The sequence below is a fragment of the Nelumbo lutea genome, chromosome 1 (genome assembly GCF_056320005.1).
Source record: "Nelumbo lutea isolate HS-2025 chromosome 1, American lotus-T2T, whole genome shotgun sequence".
NCBI classification, from domain to species: domain Eukaryota; kingdom Viridiplantae; phylum Streptophyta; class Magnoliopsida; order Proteales; family Nelumbonaceae; genus Nelumbo; species Nelumbo lutea.
In genome coordinates this window covers 147329080-147340081 of record NC_142684.1, presented here as the reverse complement: position 1 = coordinate 147340081, position 11002 = coordinate 147329080, and positions in this window count along the sequence as shown.

The following is an 11002-nucleotide window of genomic DNA, read 5'->3' as shown; positions in this document are numbered from 1 at the left end:
TCAACTCACAAACACCAAAACGCTTCCTGCATATAATGATTGACCATGATACCTCTACTAGGCCATGTTACGGTGCGTTAGTGTTGTTGTGTTATCGAGCCATATTCAATCAATCGTTGACTAAGGCCGTGCGTTTGGCAAGTCTTTCCGTGCGGTCTTTCGTCTGTATAGAAGCCCATAAGACCGAAAGTCGATCTATTCCCATTTGGTTTGCATCAAATCTCGCCACCAAAAGATATTGTGCCGAAAAGCCCAGAGAAGCCCAATTTGGGCTGATTTCAGGAAGCTACGATCGTAGATTCTAGGCTTTTATGCCCTCTCAAAGCTTTCCCATACATGTTCGACTTCTCACAGGCATACAAGATTGAACAGTACCCCCTGATGCTAAACCCCCCCAAACCCCTCTCATTTTGCACACTCGACACTGAATCACTCTCACTTCTCACAAGTTGACTTCCTCCATTCCCTTCATCCTCCTCTTCCTCCTCCTCCTCCAATCTTCTTCTTCTTCTTCCGTCGTCACCATCCTCCTCTTCATCTCTCTTCCATGATTCCACTAAAATATTTTTCCCCTCTTTTGTAGGAGATTACAAAGCATTTGGTGCTCATGAATCTCACAGCGGTGGTAGTCTGTTATTCGGGTGGTGGTTTGCAGGTACAACCTCCATCCCAATATGTATTGTTAGGGTTTTTTTGGAAATCGATTGTCTTATTAGCTTTAAACTTCTATTATGTTTACTCCTTTTTTAATGTAGTTAAAATTTGTTAGGTTTAAACTTCTAATGTTGGGTTTGTGCATGTACAACCCCCATCCCAATATGTACTGTCAGGGGTTTTTTTTGCACATCCGTTGTTCTTGTATCTGCACATCTTAGGTTTAAACTTCCATATGTTTAATCCTTCTTTTTATTCTTTCGTATGATGCCATTGCTTATTATACTTTTTTTTAATTTTCATTGCTTTTATTTTTAATCTGAAAGTATCATATTTCAATATTGTATGATGCTTGCTTTTATTTTTAATATGAAAGTATCAAATTAACTCCATTTATATCATCCACATCAAAATCAGCTTCATGCATTGCTTGGCCTTGATCTAATTTAGGAAGCCGTTATCAGCTCCAAAAATTAAAAAAAAAAGTAGAAAATGAATTTTAACTTTAAAATAAGTGAAAACTATGATCTCAATAAAGCTAAAACCAAGTTAAACTTCCAATATTTTATTTTTCTATTCATCTTTTTCAACAACAAAGAGATTTGTCAAAACAAGCAGATCAAAAAGAGAGAAGTAATACAAGGCTCGAGATCCATTAGAAACATGACCCAATCCCAAACCTCAGAGAGGTAAAACCAATACACCAAAAAATAAAAACAAAGCAACAAATGGGAAAAAAACATTTGCTACCTTAAGGGTGAAATCCCCCAACACAATTCAAGTCTCCAAAAGCTACACAGACTGCCAGATTTCTTGCCTCCCTAAAATGCCTCAACCTCTTAAGACCAGCAGAAAGATTTTTGTTATCCAATTAATAATAATCTCAGCCTTTTTCTACCTGATGTTAGACAGTGTATGCCCTTAGCTCCAATCAGCATGATGCCCTTATTGTGTTGTATTTCTGTGTAATACTCTTAAACCAGACACATATGAGACTCATGTTAGTTTAGAATCTTTGCAGTCATTGGATAGATCTGGGGAGATATATCCTGCCAAGGTTGACACTGATGTGCCACCAAGTTGGTTGGGGTGGCTTGTCTCAGCTACCAGGGTGAGACCTGAGGCACATGTAGTGTGGGTTTTCTTAAAACCCTGAACCGAACCAAATTCCAATATTGCCCTGGACCTTGGAGACAGATGGGCAAAACTGAAATGTTACACCTGACCCCTAGATTCGATTATGATACTGCACTAGGTGCCGGATTGGGTTGTCTTTGATGTGTCAATCGTGAGATCCTTGGAGGGGGTCAAAACTTGGGTATGTTGAGACAGTCCGAGAATTCACCTGAGTGGGTGATCATAGTGATAGGATCGAAAAAAGTGAATGATCGGGAAATGCACTCTCTTTGACAAAAACCTAAACTGTCGGCAATGGATTTCAAATGTGTTTGAAATTTGGTTTTGCAAAATATATTTATATAGAGATATACTTATATATTATGGTTTCACAAATTGTTTGCGAAAGGTTTTAATTCTCGGGATCCATGTGAGTAGAGAGTGCAAAACTGTACCTTGCAACCAAGGGATAGGTCCTCTCTTGTCGAGCAGTGTTTGATCATTAAAGGCTGAGAGTTTAAGTGTAAGACCATTGAGGGTTATACCTGATGGGCTAATCTTGCATCTGCCCATAGTCCTTGTGTTGTCATAAGATGGCTTGACCCAATGACCATTTAGTGTAAATGTTGGGTCCATTAAGAGCCCATAGTGACGGACTCAGGGGTTCACTGTACTCAGCAGTGAATTGGACCAGGCCTTGTAACAGAGGCTAGGTTGAACCCATGTGTCTGATGTGTAGATCAATGATAGAGTCCCACACCATACAAAGAGAGCCAAGCTAGCCAGCATTAAAGGAAGTTAGCCTGAAAGTTTAATGGGCCTAAAGCCCATTTCGAACTGGGTTAATTGGTTTAATTAAAAAGGGGCAAATCTGGGTTTAGATCAGCAAATAAGGATAAGAGGATAACTATTATATACTTGAAGAGTCCAGATCCAAATAGAGATTTGGATCAATGAACTCCTAATTTGATTAGGAAAAGCTGATTTTGATCTACAGATAAAATAAGGGATTATCCTTATCACTTAAAGAGTTCAGAACTCCTAATCAGATTAGGAGGTTGTCTCCCTGGATCAGGAGACTCCTAAATAGAGAGCAGCGCGGACCTGAAAAAGACACACAACACAGAAGCCAACTCAATTTGACTGTTTCTGCCTTCAGTTCTTTCTCTCTCTACTCTTGCTGCCCTACCCTATTCGATCTCCATTTCTTGGAACTGTTCAAGATTGAATTTTAATATTGTTTCTTGCTAGAAGAAACAATTCTGAAGTTGTGCTCACTATCCCATTCAATTTTTGCTGAAGAATTACAAGTTTTTGGTGAAGAAACTACTTGTTGATCCTACTTCATCCTAAGCTATGTCATCTTCAGTGGAGGGAGGATTTGGTGCACTCTTTGGGTATTAACACCTGCATTGGGAGGAGATTTTTGTGTGGGCTACGTATCAGGTATATCCCTCCCTAATCTTGGTTCCAGATTTGGTCCGGTTTGGTTATAAGAACAAACCTTGAAAATGTAGTCTTCTAAATTGGGAATACGATTCCCGCATGGGAGTAAATAAATTTTTAAAATTGCACCCAACCTTCCTATAGGGTTTGGCCATCCATATGATGGATCTCCCATCCCTTCAATGGTATCAGAGCCAGGTTCAAGTCTTGAACCAAATTAGATCAGATTTGGATATGCGCAAATGGAAAGAAGGCGTTCTACCTGATTTGCGTAGTTAGCATTTTTTCTAGGAATTGGTTCCTAGATTATGGACGAATGATCTGGAAAATAAATCTTTATTATTCTATTATATTTATAGAATTGTTTTGTGAATGTTTCTTGAATATTTGGGCTACATGTGTAATGGAGATTGAATGGTGCCAAGATTTACGCACTCTGCTATTTCTTATCTATTCAATTTGGTCTGTAAATAATTTTTTTTAGACAAATTGTATAGGAATTCGATGTGTTGTAATAATAGAAAAATTAGGTTTTTCTATTTTATTTCCAACTGGAGATTGTTGGAGTGCACAATAGAGGAGAAGAAGATTTCGCAAAAAGAAGTTTTGCGATTTTGTAAATATAGATTCTGCAATCTGTGATTAATTGTTCTTTGCAGGTTTGCAGGATGTCCAAGAAAATCATAGCGCAACCCTCTGATTTTGTTTTCTTGATAATTTGATTATCTAGATTTAATTAGTTTTTCATATCATTATTCTTGAATTAAATCTTGAACTGGACACCAAAACTTGGGTCGATTTGTACCATATTTGGTCTAAACTGGTTAGACCAAATTCTTCATTCAATGGGGTTGGTTTTTTTACCCAAATTCGATTTTGGCTAGAAGGTTGATGGCCCACTTTAAGTTTTTAATTCGGCCCACCTCTATAAAACTCAATTTTAATATGCATCAGCCCTGATTCATCTATATGGGTCGAATTGATCTTTGCAGTTCATCCCATATACCTAGATAATGTTATTTGATGATGTTATGAGCTCTGATGGGTTGATACTGATTTAACCTAATTAATTTAGGGTTTTACAGATATTTTAATTGATTGGATCAATTTGTTTCATGCATGTGATGTATGCATGTGTGATGTGCTACGTACATGGACCATAAGCACTTGGACCATGTTACTTCAATAGTGGTTGTTTCGTACACCATGGTTGAATGCACATCATTGCCATAGTGCCCACAAGATCATTGGATGATCTCCCTATTTGATGGGCCCAACATCAACTTCCTCCCCAAGAGGAACCGTATAGAACCCTAGCCGTTTAGGGCCCATTTAAATATGGCTTTGAGAAAGCCAGTGTGAACCACTTTGGTTTGACCTAAATAAAACTAGGGCATAATTATTCATTCCCTCCAATGAAATATAAGTGCATGTGATAGAGAGATTCATATGATGAACTCTCTAAAGGCCTTCCATCATTAGCATGAAGATGGGTCATTCAACAATGAGGAGATGCACCATAAAATTGGGCTATCCATTTGCTGTTGGATCTGTTGGATTGTTTCATAAGATGATAGGGGCGTCATAAACCGATGTGGGATGAGCCTATTGTAAAATGGAAGACTCTCTCACGGTACCTTGGCATTCACAAATATGATGGGTAAGCACTTACTGGACATAAATGTTTAACCTAAAATGACAATGAACATTGTCTGACAGAGGCCAAAGGAAAATCTCATTAGATGAGTGGATATGATCATTCACAGAAGGTAGTGGGGTTATGCAGCTGAAACAATTGACTCCATGCACTGTATGTGGTTTCTCACATTTCCAGAGATATAGTTTGCAGTCTCCGTCACTGAGATAAGAGGAAAATCTCAAAGATGATTAAATGGAAATGGAACATAGGTTAAAAGCCATATCTATGTAGATAACATGAATCAAATCAGGTTGTGGACTAATATTTGCTTTGTCTTTTATCAGAAATGGCAAGCGAACAATTCACCAAACTGTTGGACGATAATAAGCTTAAGGTTCCAAATTACGCTGACTAGTTTCGTAACCTCATGCTGGTTTTGACATCCAAGAAATTGGACAAAGTTGCTAAGAACCCTACTCCGGATCGTCCAGGTGATAGGGCTTCTGAGGCCTACAGGAGGGAATATCAAGAATGGGAAGAGAAAAACTCTCTTGCTCGGTGCTACATCAAAACCTCCTTAGACAATCAAATACAACGACAGTTCAATTAGATCGAAGTGTCCAAGAATATCTTGGATAGTCTAAGGACCATGTATGAAGAGAAGAATCGTTATACTCATCAAAAGGTCCTAAAGCAGTTTATGACTGCACAAATGTCAAAGAACCAGCTAGTTCGATGGTAGTTCACTACAGATCCCTGGGTATATCGATGCCAATTTCTAGTGAGACCTATATGATAGAAAGTCTACGTTTGGATACATCTTTACGATGGGGTCCTGTGTAGTTAGCTGAAATAGCAGCAAACAAGGGTCCACTGCAAATTCCACAACCGAGGCTGAGTACATTGCCGCAAGTGAAATTGCCAAGGAAACCGTATGGATGAAGAAGTTTATTCAGGAATTATGAATAGTTCCGTCCAACACATCACCCACTCGAAGTCAAAGCACATCGAGAGGAAGTACCATGTACTATGGGAGATAGTTGGAAGAGGGGATGTCCTAACTCAGAATATAGCATCAGCAAAAAATGTAGCAGACCCATTGACTAAGCCACTAACATAGAAAGTGTTTGAGAAACACGTGGAAAGTATGAGACTCCAGTTTGTACCCAATTGGACCTAAGTGTAAGTGGGAGTTGTTCGATCTCCATTTCTTGGAACTGATCAATATTTGATCTTAATATTGTTTCTTGCTAGAAGAAACAATTCTGAGTTGTGCTCACTACCTCATTCGATTCTTGCTGAAGAATCACAAGTTCTTAGTTAAGAACTACCTGATGATCCTACTTCATCCTAAGCTGTGTCATCTTCAATGGAGGGAGGATTTGGTACACTCTTTGGGCGTGAACACCTGCATTAGGAGAAGCTTTTTGCATGGATCCCATATCAGGTATATCCCTCCCTAATCTTGGTTTCAGATTTAGTTCGGTTTGGTTACAAGAGCGAACCTTGAAAATGCAGTTTTCTAAATTGAAAATACAATTCCCGGATGGGAGTAAAGAAATTTTTGAAATTTCACCTAGCCTTCCTGTAGGGTTCAGCCATCCATATGATGGATCTCCCGTCCCTTCACTTGAATCATTTCAAATCCCAAAGATTACACAACTCTAAGCCCCAATAACTTGCAATTTTCTCTTTTACACTCACGATAGTATATAGCCAAAAACTCGAAGTTTCTCAATATGGCTCATAATCTTAATCATTAACTGTTAGTGCTATCATTTTTTTTTATCATTAAAAGGATACTTTCATTAAATTATAAGAAGATTAAAATACAAAGGTGGGGGGAGGTAAACCCTCTTACATATTATTTTCACAAGTTAACTCTCCAATATTTTTCTTCCAACTCCCTACCAAGAATCTTGTAACCAATATGAAAATATATGATCATACTAACCAATATGAAAATGCACTCACTATATAAATGAGGTACATAAACATGTTAAAGCACTCACTATATATCTGATCATACTAACTGAAAATATATGATTATGCTAGCTACTATATACATTATGTGGCACAATGCATAACAAAGTATGATCCTTCACCCACATGCCATAGCCATAAACATGGTTGATTCAATTATCAAATTACTAGAGAAATTTTCCAATCAAAGGCATTGACTATTAGGAGGAAATGCATAACTCTAATGAATGCTCATCATCTTAAAATCAAGGAAATCCTATCATTTTTTTAATAGTAACCTAATATCTATTTTGACACATATTGGATGGATTCCATGGAGATGAATGCAACACTTAGATGGTTTAGCTTCTTGTGGATATTGATCTTATGGTTGGGGCTCATAATAATATTAGGGTTTAGGCTTTTGATAGCAAGTAGTAAGGATTTAAGAGTGCAGATTTTAATGTTAGAGGGGTAACTTTATGATGGACAAATATAGGAAGAATCAAGGCTGCACTTGCAATGGATTGTTTTCTTTCAAGTATGGCTGTCTGATGATCCAACATTGTTTTATTTCATAGATTCCAGCATTGTTTTCTTACATGATCCACTTTAATATGCATTGTTTTCTTTCATGGATTCCAGCATTATTTTCTTGCATGATCCACCTTAATATGAATTGTTTTTTATTTTTTTCATGGAGTCTAGCTTCTAGTAGGAGGACACCAAAACTATAGACAACACATTTATCATTTAAGAAAAATTTTGCTTAACCCATACATTACTCGCAAGCAAACATCTATCAAGCTAAGCTTCTCTTTGACAGCCTTTGCTTTTTGTTATTGCTTTGTATCTGAACAGTTACTCCTTTGTTATTACTTGGAAGAAAATATTCACACACGCTTCTTTGCTTTGTTATTCGGTGCATGGGTTGTACATATTGGTTGATGTGGGTTGTACCGGCAATTTGCTAAAGCTATCATACCCTTGTTATTGCTTGCAGGATTTCATCCACTTACAAACATTCAAATGGAATAGCTACTTCAAGTGACTCATACAACCATCAAACTTTTTTTTATTTTATAGTTGATTGGAAAAAAATATGATTATTCTATAAATTTTCAACAATATCGTGTCAGTAACCCAAAGTTTCATGATGATTAGATGGTGACTAGTGTATCTAACACATCTTTTGAAAATGCCCTCGTCACAAATGCAAACTAGACACCTACACAAGAAACTTTTTTCATAGATTTACTTGTACAACAAGTCCAGAGTGGAGGAATGGTAATTGGTTGTTTGAAACCAGCTGCTTGGAAAGAGGTGAGACATAATTTTTTCACATAATTTGGCTTGAACTTCAATACATATCGTTTAGTAACAAAATACAAGATTTAAAGAGTAGATACAAGGAGTTTACAAAGCTGAGATTTAGGCAAACCGGATTTGGTTGGGATGAAGAGAAGCAAATGGTTGTAGCCTCACCAGAGACATGGGATAACTATTTGATGGTATTTTCTATAACATATATGATTTTTTATTTAAATTCAATACATTAGATACAAATTGATTGGTGTCCCAATGTCTTTTTTTTTTATAGGCTAACTCCAAGGCCAAAAAGTTTCGTACTGTGGGTTGCCTGGAGTATAACAACCTAGAGGTCATATTTGAGGGAACAACACCCACTGGAAGGTTTTTCAGCATCATTGGCACGAGGAATAGAGTCCCCACCCCGAGATGAGGGAAACATCTCAACTAGCCCACCTATTGATGAAACCCAACATACATCAATAGGAGTTGATGATCTAATCAATGGTGATACTAACCAGGTCTCAGCTACAAGCACCAAAACTCCACGTAGGAAGACCATCTGAATTCTATGTTGCAGTGGTTGATCAGTTTACATTAGTTGAAAAAGATGGTCAAACCGGTATATGTGTATATTTTGATGTATATGTGTATATACTAACCAAGTTGATCAGTGGTTGATATATATATATCACATATATATGTGTATAAATTATATTTACTAACATGGCATGATCTGGCTTATTTGACCTAGATGGTCAAACCGGTGACATACAACTTGGAGGCAAAAATGGTTTGGCCTCTTTGTCAGTTCTAAAAACATTGTCATAGGGCAACCCAAGCCTTAACCAAGTCTGAGCTAGGGCTGCTCATTAAGACCGAAAAACCAAACCAAAAAATTTGGTTTAGCCTAGGGGTGGCAACGAGCCGAACTTTTCATGAGCTGCTTGAGCTCAGCTCGACTCAATTTCAACCGAGCTCGAGCTCGAGCCCAATTCATTGGCTCGATTATCAAATAAGTCGAGCCCATATATATATAATATAATATAATTATAGAAAATAATATATATAATAAAAATATTATAATTCTTAATTTTTTAAATATCAAATAAAAAATATTTTTATATATAAATTTTTATTTTTATAAAATATTTTTCTCATGGTTCTGGCTCGAACCGAGCTCGAGCCTTGTAGAACAATCTCAAGCTGAGCTTGAGCCTAATAATATTCAGCTCGAATCCACCCCTAGTTTAGCCAAAGCAATTGGCCAAAGAACCTTTGTTAAGCAAATTTGAAGCTAAAGAACCTCTTGACATTCTCAATTGAGCCAACCTAGTGTAAGTAACTCAAACATCATTTTTTTTTGTTATGTCTAGCTAGCCCTGTGACATAGCTAATTAGTTCATATTCATAAGGGTTTGGAAAAAGTTTTAGTTCAACTCCCAACCTGATGCAACCCTCCTTTACCCAATCTTGGGACTAGCTGTGTAAGACAAGTTCACACTAACGGAATTACATTACCAGTTACTTAATTAATAAAATGAATAAATTAAAATTTAAATTATAATTAGATGAAAAATTAAATTATAAAATTTTTATAATTTTTGATGGCCTAAAAATGGACAAACTAAGGTAATATGAATTTATAATTCTAAAACATTCCCCACGTTTAGGTTCTCTTATATGCTTTAGCAAAATGCCTTTCTCCTTCATCCTAGGGGTGATCATTTTCATAGCCTAATTTCAAGTTGGGCTTGGGTCCAATACTTCATCTTGATCTATGTATACATTATTTATAAACATGTATATGTATTTTTATATTTTATATATAAATATTTTGATATGACACCTATTGTATGCAATATTTTGTATTATAATATTTATAAGATAAGTTTTGTAGACATTATATAATATATAATATAAAAATAGTATATGTGTATTTAACCCAATGCATGATTAACCCTACTTCATCCTCTCTCTCCCCAATCATCCATAGACTCCTTGGTCATTCGGTTCTCCTCCAACTTTGTCAATTCATAGCTTGAATTTGATTTTTATAACATTCAAATCATGTCAAGTAAGTCCAAAAACAATCCATGGATAATTTTATTAATGTTTAGATTAACCAACGTTTATGAGATTTATATTAAATAAAACAAATTTTAAAACTAATATCTTTGTATTATTTTATAATATTTTTTCTTAAACTTATTAACTTTATAATCGTTAGACAAATGTGTATTAATTTAAAAAAAAAAGAATGGATATTTAATTTTAATTTATTTTACTATTTTTGTTAATTTCATGAGTTATATTAGTAAATATTTAATTTCTATTAATTATGTCAATCTTATTAAATTTTAATTTATTTTAGTTTATTTTATCAGTAATAACAATTAATAATTAATTTATATGTTATTTAAGTAATTTACTAAGTAACTTTACTAATTTAGATGAATTGTTATTTTTTTTTCAAATGGAACTTAAATGGATTACAATTTTTATGATATTTTATTTGTACTAATTAATTTTAAATTTTATTATTGAATAATTTTAAAATGGGTTTTTTATTAATACTTTTTATTATATATAATTAATTTTATTAATAATTACAATTAAATGGAAGTATATGTTTTTAAAATTCAAAATGGAACATAAATTGGTTATAATTTTAGTTAAATGTATTTTTCCATTTCAAATATTAATAATTTTATTACTAAGTGATTTATTTTGAAATGCAATTTACTTGATTAATTTATTGAATATTAAATGGGTTATAAATTACAATTAAATACTTAAATTATGTTTTAAATTGAATTTTGATTGCATTTAATTTTTATTAGTTAATATAAATAAATGTAAATATATATAATCTAT